General features: G+C 40.5%; 1 long non-coding RNA gene and 1 other non-coding gene across 2 annotated transcripts in view; one reads left to right on the top strand and one right to left on the bottom strand.

The window, feature by feature from the left end:
- LOC109542256 overlaps positions 1 to 10,587 on the top strand; it is a 30,167-nt gene that overhangs the window by 1,653 nt on the left and 17,927 nt on the right. Inside the window, exon 2 of the transcript XR_007282246.1 lies at positions 5,081 to 5,123. This is a non-coding gene — a transcript (uncharacterized LOC109542256). The remainder of the gene's footprint in view (positions 1 to 5,080; positions 5,124 to 10,587) is intronic.
- LOC125505576 lies at positions 87 to 4,594 on the bottom strand. The gene is made up of 3 exons (XR_007282247.1): positions 4,239 to 4,594; positions 3,174 to 4,020; positions 87 to 1,746 (listed from the first exon to the last, which is right to left on the bottom strand). It is a non-coding gene; the product is annotated as an uncharacterized LOC125505576 (long non-coding RNA).

Raw genomic sequence — 10,587 nt, 5'->3', positions numbered from 1 at the left:
GCGGAAGAACTGAACGCGGGTTCTGATGAGAACAGTGTAAGCGTTCAAGCAAACCACTTCTGAAGATGCAAGCCACTCGTGCTTGCGAAACGTCAGGGAGATATTCTACCGAACGGAGACCTGAAAACCCATTAGTTTCAAGGAATGGCCTCGGAAGTCTGTCTCTTTGACAGTCTTACTGTCTTACTGTCTTACTGTCACTCGACAACCGGTAATTTGACGTTTCGCAGCGCCACCATCGGTGGTTGAACATACGAATATTTGTTAGGACATGTTGAATCTCTTTTTCAATGTTAGCGTTCCCCCCGTGCTTTTGCATGGTAATCGCAGTAATGGACGAACATTTCGGCAATTTTTTAATGCGTGCCAACATATGCACATTATTAATATCAGTGGCGATTTGTTTTTTTTGTCGTCAAAGCTCAGAATTATCAAAAGGGACCCGGCATGTGAGCAAAATCGAATTGTTGAAGCCAGTAGGCAGTTTTTGTGTTGAAAATTGCGCACAAAGCATTGAAATCGCAGCGAAATAAAGCAAAGAGGGAGAAGATATATTTAATTCCGCATCCTCCTTCTTCGGCTCAATGGGAATATTTAATAAAAGTGGAGAGCAAGATTAACAATTGTATATATGTGGGGTTTTCAGCGATTGCGGACTAAAACAAATAGAGGAGAGTGGATCAGCGGCGCAAATAATGGCATATTAAAAATTAAACAAAGTACTCAAAGTCGGTATTGCGAGACGGTTTTAGTTGGGAGGGAAATAGAATTTTTATTACATCATTTTGGATTAAGCCCCGCTGTTTGGCGTGCAGTGTGGGCGGACCGGACAATAGCGTTTTTCTAACTAAAATTGATTGATTAGCGAGGGCTTATTCCCCATTTGACCCATATTTCCTTCGCAGCCTCACATAACCCAAATACGACTTTTTATTCCGCACAAAGGGCCTACATGTGTACGGGCTGGGGGGATGGGCACCGTTCGAATGGGGAATCGTCGGTCGGTGCAAATTAACCCTTTTCACGTCAGGGAAATGGCTGATGAAATAATTTTTGTATTTAATTCTTGCACTGTGGGGTAGACAGTATAGACACTCCCCGAAAAAGTCCCCGCATCCGCAAGGGCTTAATCCACTTCACCGCGTGACCTCCGCCCTGCCTCACTCTCACCCTCAGGACTACCGGAAGGGTGGCCGCCCCACGCCGCCCCCATTTAATCAGTTGCCTGGGGCGGCAGATTGACAATTTGTATTCATTATATTTATGTATTTTTGCTAAGCCCACGGCCCTAAGAGCGTGTATTCGATACGGGCGGGGACATTTTACACACATTTTTTTCGCTCCTGAGGGCTCGAGATGTTTGGTTATCGCGTTTGATGGATTTTTTCCAATTTCCAAAATGGATTCGTGGATGGCGGCGCGGCTTTAGCAACAACCCAACCGTATTTTCTCACCATCAGCAACACTTTGAAAGCCTGTCGCTCTGTTTGTGGTTTTTTGCACTAATCAAATTTTTATTTAATTATTTAAAACAATTGGGGATTAGTTTCAATGCGTTTTACTTACTGCTTCTTTGATTTCCTGCATTAATATGATTATTTTTAACTTTTGTTGTTGCTTGGGATCAGGATTTGCCTTTTCTTTTGACCCTCAAAATCGGAGCTCTTTTCTGCTTGGACCATCTGGTTTTCTACAGCAAAACTTGGATCACTTATGGGCCTTCCACTTCCTGATCAACAGTGTTCTCTATAGAACAAAAATATTTGTAGATAGTTTGTTTCTTTGTCCTCTTCCCTTAATTTGTACAAGTGCGAAACTTCCATATTTTAGCTCTGAAGCTGGTGTCGTAGTGAATGAAAATCTTCCTCGAAAGAAGAGTGTGCATCACTTAAACATGCGATAACGAATGATCGTTTTGTTCATCGTCTTAACTAGTTAGTTTTTGTCTTTTCTCGTTTCTTTTTCTGTTTTTCGGGAAACTAGTTCGTTTTGGTCCCAAATTCTAAGGGAAAACGGGTATTCGAAAAAGACGATAAAGAAGACCAGACTGTAAAGACGACGAGTTTTCTTGTAAATCGATCTCCTAATTTTCCTGTATAAAAGACTCTCAGTTTGCCAGAATTTTACAGTAAAACGTGTTTAGAGAGAGTTTTGTTTAGAAGTATTGACCTAAAAGTGGAGAAACCGGAAAAAATCAAACTATTCACAGCGACGAAGGTGACGAGCATTCGAAATAATTTATTATAACTTTCGCTTGTTCTGTTCGGTGAAAAACGCAGAAAACGTAATTGTGGCTCCAGAAAAAAATGTGCAAAGCTTTCGGTAAAAAAGTCAATAAAATTATCTGGTTTTTGTGCCAAATTCGAAGCTGAAAAGGGGTTTATAAAATTCCCTGCACAGCGATGCATAAGGCGAACTTTCTAACAAAGTCAACTTTGTAATTTTTGACTGAAAAGACCCCATGATTGTCAGGAAAGAAGAGAAGCATCAGAAAATAATAATTTTTTTGCGCTTTGGATTAAAAACTTTTAGTTTTGTAATCGATTTTTGAGAAAACCCTAATGATTTTCGGGAAAAAACAGGAGAAATTTATTTTAGTTTTTGGCCCAAATTCGACAGTGAGAAAGGTTTTTGTAAAATTCCAACAAAGCTATCAAACCATCCTGAGATTTTTCGCGTAAAAGACTTCGAGATTGTCAATATTTCTAAGTAAAACTCTTCAAAATAGAGCCCTTTTGAGTTGAAAATTCGGTCGAAACTAAAAAACCACAGTTTTTTAAACAAATTCCACAGCCTTCAGAGGAATGAGGGTGACGAGTTTTTTAAATGATTTATTATCAACTTTCTAATTTTGGTTTTCGCTAATTTTGGTCGTCTTTTGATAAAAAATTGTTAGAATTTTGCGACCAAACTCGGAGCTAAAAACGGATTTCAAAACTTTTTACAAAGCCACGAAGGAGGCCAGTATTCTAATAAAATTAAATTTTCGAAGAAAACACCTTAAGATTTTCGGTATTTTAACACCAATAACCTAAAAACAAGTAAAAAAAGGTCATCAACATTTTCCGAGCAACGGCACCGAGTTACTGCGCCGGTGCGTTGGGTTGGCGCATCGAGCCATTTGCGCAGCATTGCGCCAACTCTTAAAAATTCCCTGAGTTACCCAGGCCTACCTTGGCTCTCTTTGCTTGGAACGGCGGCGTAACATTGATAGCTGTTTCAGCAGGATTTCTGAGTAATTCGGCTCTCTAAACTGCCCCTACAGTTCCGGTTGTGAAGATATGCTGATTCTCATTACTATCTTGCGTTATCAAAGATGCGTAATGCTCAGCATTAATCAAAAACAATGTTAGTTCTTGTGTCGATTTGTGGGGGACAAAGCCTCAAAAGTCCCAAAGAGCTTGTCGGCTTACAGGATAGATCGCACGAAAAACCCCATGTTTCGACTGAAGCATGAAGAACTTCATCAGGTAGTGCTTCCTCCTCTTCAGTTTAGGCGTCCAAAAGTGGCAAAAACCTTCAAGATCTTCGATAGATCGCAACTTAAAGCACATGTCGATTTAGTCAATCGGAACCAAATGACAAGTTCTTCCATCGTTTCACACCCCTGTTCCATTAACAGCGAGGGCCCAATGGAGAAGCCCCGAGCTGTCAGGAAATGGCGCCCCACGGTGGGGCCCCTCCATCTTAGCCGATGATTCAATCAGCGATCACAAATTGATATTCGCAGATTCGATGATGGAAGACAGCGGAAAACGTCTGGAAAATGTCGCTGCCTTATTCGCTGTAGCCGTCGGGGGTGGGCGTCCGAACCCTTCGGTTGAATGAATGAATATTGTTTATATAAATACTTTTTACAGATGAAAAAAAATCTTTGGAGCATTTTTAGGAATAACTTTAAAACGTACGCCTTTTGTGATAGGAAGCCGTGGATTTTCTAACAGCCTTCAACACCAATAAACAGCTACAATCTTCGCAGATTATTGACCATTTATGAAAGCAGATAAGGAAAAAGATAATCTGAAAATATGAAAATATCATTATTCATTTTCAACAGAGGTTTCTTCTTAAATATTAATCTGTAATTCTACATAATACAGAGGTATGTAGTACCGGTTTTAGCGGTGAGCAACCCGATGCTATGAACTAGCTCTAATGAGAAAAATATCCTGTTTTCCATTTATTTGTTTCTTGATGAAAATGCCACCTGAATAATAAGCTAAGTGATTTCGACTTACCCAACAAAACATTCACAAATTACGTATTGGAGAACATGGGAAAACATATCACAATCCAGTACGTGCAGGAAGCATGAGGCACGAAATCATACAACTTATCACAGATTATATCGTCAGAAATGAATAAAATCGGCATAGGCTTTTTCTTTGGATGACAGCGAATAATCAACATTGACAGACGTCATGTCCATGACAAACCCATAAACAACAATGGGGAAGATTTATTTGACATTTGACTTGCGTTATCGCATTCATCCACAGAATATTTTCCTACAGTGGATTATTTCATGATTTAATCTGTAGCTCTTTATCGTCTGTAGCGCCTCTGCCGACTATGAAATCAGTCGTTCTCGGTTAGGTTTTTGAGTGAGAGAGCCCATTTGAGTGATAATGCGAAACCCCATCCTGTCTCATGCGTCAACCGCGCGCAAGAAAGAAACTGAACAAACACGACGTAGCTGAAGTTGGATGTTTGCTCAGCTTCCAAGTTAAGCGCGCGAGTTTCCCCAAAGTAATTTAATGAGACGACTGGCTGAAATTAAATTATTATTTTCCGGCTAGATTAAGTTCATTTACTTTTCCAAATTAATATAAATCTAAACAACACCATATTTACTGTTAACGCGACTCGACATTTTGCCGAAATTTAATCGAATCCGACCTGTGAGTTGGAACGAACTTGCGAACAACTTCTAATTGAGTTCGTTAAGGAACTGGCTGGTTGGCGTGCACGTTGCAGCACACAACTTTCAACTTGTGTGCCCGCCCGACATGCAATTGACACTCTTCAGCCAGGGGGGGCGTTTTGCCATCTAAGTAATACTTTTCATTGTTTTTTCCAGACGGCCGCTTCTATTTGGAACCATTTGGTAGAGTTCTCGACCGGTAAGTACCAACCATCCATCTAGCCATCCGAGCAGAATGACTTACATATCTAATGATCCACTTCGAGGGACAGTCGGTGCTTAAGCTGTCTCCTCTAGTTGACAGCATGCACATTTGCCTCTATTCTAAGCACCGGCTGGCTGCTCCAAGCAATAATCTAGTGTTTTCTGGTCGCTAAATCGGCAATTATTCGGCAATTTGGACTGTTCAGAGTCAAGCTGTGGCACGGATTGTTCGCGGGTAGACCACCGGGGGGTGGCATCGGGAAATAATCAAAACCCGAATGAAAATTGAAAAATACTCGATCGACCCTCGATGAGGGACCGGATTGCGCCGCAAGTGTCCTTAGCGGTGTTTGCTGGGTGGTTGAGGGCGTTTTTCAGGGGTGGGCCTCAATCATCAAATCAAGCAATCAATCAGGGTTTTATCATCCAACTCCAACCTCTTTGATTCAAAGATCATTTGCCAGTGTCGTTGTTTTTCATTGTGTACATTTTCCTGACTGTATTTCAACTGAATCCAAAAGAAATTCCTGCGTTCCAGTCAATTTTATTGTTTATCATTTAAAATGTTACAAATACGTTTCGGCGTTTTTCTCCACCATCATCAGTTTGTATGTATGGCTGTTTCTACCTTCACATTTGGCAAGTCATTCTGAATGGCTTTCCAAGTGCTAATTCCTTACAAATGTCACTCTGCTTTACTCCACTTTTTATTTTGTTAATAATCTCGTACTTTTCATTTAGTGAAAAAGCTTTGCGTTTTTGTTTTTCCATTCTAAAACGATTTACATACATAACGCGGCAAAAAGCAACAAGTCATTGGCTGTCTCTCGCTCTCACTAATATAAACATCTCTGCAGGATTGGTGTTGCTGAGCGTGGAAGTTCGTTATAAACGGAAAGTGAATATACAACTAACCTAAAAAGTGATCGTTATATCCGGAAGTCCGTTATAAAGGGGTTCATTATAACATTAAAACAAATAAATAACAATTAAAAGAAAAAAGTTCGTTTTAACCGCAAGTTCACTATAACCGGGTTCATTATAAGCGGACTTTACTGTATTTGTAACATTTTAAACGATAAACAATAAAATTGACTGGAACCCAGGAATTTCTTTCGAATTAAGTTGTTTTCAATGATAAAATAAATATAAAACTCGCCAAATGCACGGTAGCGACGAAGCGGCTTAAAAGCTGGTGGGTTACCAGGTGGCAGGAAGGTACAAAGTGGCAAATCGGAGCTTTTTGGAAGATTATCCGCGCTTTAGTTTTCAATTAAGTTCCGTTACAGATTGAAAATTGAAAGGTTGTTTCGGACTTTTCGCCGAAGCGGATCGCAAATGCATTTTGAATATACGCGGGCGGCGTTTTTTTGCGATCTATCGGCGATATATTTAGGAAAATCGTCGATTTTTCTCGACCTGGACAGGGCCATTTTTTAATATTCGATTATGAGTTTAATGTGTCTAAAAAGCTTCGCCGTGGATGCCGGGCATAATTGCGATAGAGTAGCTTTTGATGTATTGCCTACGTGTATTCAAAATTGATGCCGCCATCTCGAAATTCTACCGTTCGAATTGAGAGCGTGATTTTTTCATGGCTAAATTAATGTTCGTGATTTCCTGGCCGAAAAAAGGGAAAATCATAAAAATCGACCAAATAACGAGACTCAATTAGGCATTAATAAATGCCCATCGGAGCGGGGCCTGTTCTTTGTCTATGTTGCTGCGATTTCCGTTAAACTATGTCATTATTTAAATTAAAACACCGATCGGGACGCAAACGTAGCCCCAAGTCACCGTCGGCCATTATGCCAGCTCACAATCGCAGAAATGCAATTCTTCTTCTTTATTCTTGCATATATGTAAAACTCGTGTCATTTGCATCGCATCCACCCGGCGATTTCGGCATTTTTCTTTGCAGAGCTGCGGGTAAATCGTGCCTACCAATGGGCAAAACGCTAAGTGCCGTATACGATTTTTCGAAAATCCGGCCAATCGCAATCCGGCCTCCTAATTGGCAGAACACTTAGCCAATTGTACGGCATTGCGAAATTATCCTTGCAAATCAGTGGGTTTATCTTTCCAATGGTTTGATGTGAGTTTTACTTGAGTGTGATTGTGGTGGATGATTGCGCGACCCGGTGGTTCATCGATTAGATGGGCGCCAATCCAAAAATCATTTCGGCCTGCAGCGATCTTTATGCAAACCACTTTTATTAAAAAATCAAAAACACCAACAACCGAAATGTGCGCTATTTTAATGCGCCAAACTCATCTTTGGCATGATTTCGAAAAGTCGCCCAATGGATCAGGAAAATTTCAAGAAGATATACACAGTTGAAGATCGAATTTCAACTTTGTTATTAAGCATTATTTCGAAAATGTCCCCCGTTCGATTGGTAGCCTATTGGAATACTTAAGCATTCGAAAAGAAAAATCACCATCTTTTTGTCAAATAAATAAAAGTCCAAGCGGCAATGATGTTTTTTGTCATTAACCGATAGTGACAGGTAGACAGCCTTTGTCAATAATGACAAGCATTTGTCAAACTGTGGCTTATTTTGAAGCTCCTGTCACAAAATGTAAACCAACAGCGAATTGGCGAATATGCGATCAGTTATGAAAAAAAAACTTGAAGCATTGCACAACAACTGCACTTTCTCAAACACTGGACACTTAATTGTCCCGATAACTCCCCAGAGGAAGGGCCTACATTCCTACCATGTATGTAATATGTACAGGACACTAGAACACATTAAATCTCTGGTCTTCCGAACGCCGGTACAAATTGAGCAGCAGCAAATTAACCGAACACGAGAAGCTGCTCAAAATATGAGCCCAGACTCAAAGTGATTGGGACACAAAGATGTTTGGAGTGCAACGGGCAGGACTGCTTGCTCTTTTCAACACTTCTTGTGTTTTAACAACAGAATTGTACTTTATTTGAACAATAATATGGATCAACGATACACAACCTTTAACTGGTGGTTTTGGATGACAGTTGAGGTATATCACTCATTTGCCCCAAAAAGATGACAGCACTGACCTCAAGGTGACACCGTTATCCTAACCTCAACGCATGTTATTGTCTGTTTCATTTTCTTTGCTTCATGTTTATCCATGGTTACCGGAGTCTTTAATAATTACGCAGGAACGGGCATTTACGGAAAGTTAATAAGGCAGATTACCTTGAAGAACATTGTTGCCATCCTTCTGATCTAGTTTTTTGCAAATATCTGGATTTTTAATGACACCTAATTTTTCCATCTGTTTTTTCTGTACTCCCAAGACACCCCCAGACTGTTCAAAATGATTTTGTTTTTGTTGTTGTTAAACACCCTGTGCGTTAGAAGCAACTTCATGAAGCTGATGGCGCAAGAAGCAATTGCTACTGAAGCTGAATAATGGAAACGATTGGCTCGAAATGAGCGGAACGAGGTGTTGTGGGCCGACTGCCATCCCTCTGCCTCTCAATTCGCAAATCGAGGCCAGCACACATGCATAGATACGTGAACGCAGAAAAATATGAAACGCAAAACGCAAAAGAAGCAAAAAAAGGGGCAGCAGCGGCAGCCCCCGTTCCGTTTGTGTGTTGCATTCGAACGAATTTTAAAATAAATTAGTTATCGAATGCGCTAAAAAACGGGGCAAAACAGGAGTGGCCTCCTTTTTTATGTTTGTTTTATAATGCGATTTGCAGAGGTTCGTTTCGTCGAGCTTAAAAAATTCAATTGGATCTACAAAATTGCGAAAAAGAGAGAGGGCAAACTTCAAAACGCGATGGATCCCCCCACTGAGCGGCTGGGGGGTTGAATGTGATTGTAATTGAACGGGTTTTTTTTTTTACTGTGTTTCAAATGGACAATGGGGGGCAAGAGACCGTTGCGTATACAGCATGTCCCTAAAATCGTTTTTCCCTCATTACATTCGGGACAAATTATACCTACATGGGCATCGGCAAGATTCGCATGGGAAAAATCGTGTATTTTTGTGCCAATCCAGCTCTGGGTGTGGCGGACAACATCGCGAGTGATATTTATTCTTTATTTTGCTTTATGCTAAATGTTGTCCCGGTATGTATGAGCGAACTTATACCTCGGGGTGCGGTCTGTAATTTCGTTTAATTGACGATTATATGCGCAGATAGAGAATTTAATTTGATTTATCTTAATTTTACGTATCCACCGTTCGCGATCATTCGAAACACTTCAATTCCCATATAAATCTTCAAGGATGAAGCAGCAAAACCGCACCAGTCTGACATGCAAACGAATTATAAAATGCTATTCTGTTTATACTGGGCGATTCGAGGCGTTGGAGAAGTAGAGAAGCATGCATCGAACTCCTCTTCTATACGTTCTTTTATGCATTATGAGCGAATGCTGTACGTGCATGGACGCTGCCATCGAGTGCAGCGGCTTCAAATTAATTATATTGTAATAAAATGTAGAGTGTTCCTGTCGCGATCTCCTGCGGGATTGATTCATTGTTAAGTCCAATATTGCATATAAAGTCCCTGACAGATGGGCCTCACTTCGGGCCCGTTCAATGCCGATCACTTATACGCGCGTTGATTAATGACGCCCGGCCCGATGGGTTATTATATTCTATATTTCACCGGCTATTTTTCCCATTTTAATTGAAAAAAGTCGCCCGTTTCACATCGTTATTTATTGTTTAATTCGATTCGCTATAATCGGCCGAACGGTTTTCTTTTTGCTGTTCCCGATCTCGTCGTCTACAGTTTTCTGGTTCATGTTTCAGATCGAAATCCATTCAAGAAGCACAAGTCAATAGCATGTTTTTTTTTGACGTTTTTCTTCTTGAATGTTGGCCGTTTTATCGAGAAGTTTTTTGACTTGCGTGTTTGTTTTCGAGTTGCAAAATTGACTCAAACATGACGCTGCTTTGTATGAACAGTTTAAAGGTGCACTTGAGATTGCTCCAATAGATGGAGGCCTATCCTCCTTTGCTCCGTAAAGCGTGTGAATGGGAAAAAATCCCCATCTCCTATATGCTCGCTTCATTTCGCGATAATAACACTTCGACTGCACCATAATGGCGAAGCAAAGCAATTCCACGACTAATGCGGAAATTATTAAACTGCTACTGCTGCGTGTTTGTGCAACCTTTTGCAGAACCGCGATCCCGTTTCCTCTAAAACATGAACATTTGCCCATTTTTTTCCGCTGGGCGTAAAAACCTACTCGATTATTATTAATAATATTGTGGCGGTTAATCGGTCCCCGCCAGCACGCCATCCACTGGAATGCGGTTAATTGGAAGTGGGTCCAAAGTGTCCGGAGCAAGAGATTTTCAAGCAAATTTACTCCTAATTTGTATCTACTTTCCTGGCTGTGTTTCAATTCCAAATCAAATTCATTCCTGGGTTTCAGTCATTTATTGTCTCCATTTATCAATCAAAATACGTTTCGGTGTATTTTTCCACCATCATCAGT

Source organism: Dendroctonus ponderosae, unplaced genomic scaffold, assembly GCF_020466585.1.
Source record: "Dendroctonus ponderosae isolate FM_Combo_2020 unplaced genomic scaffold, Dpon_F_20191213v2 Dpon_F_20191213_9, whole genome shotgun sequence".
NCBI classification, from domain to species: Eukaryota; Metazoa; Arthropoda; class Insecta; order Coleoptera; family Curculionidae; genus Dendroctonus; species Dendroctonus ponderosae.
This window is presented reverse-complemented; position numbering and strand designations above follow the sequence as displayed.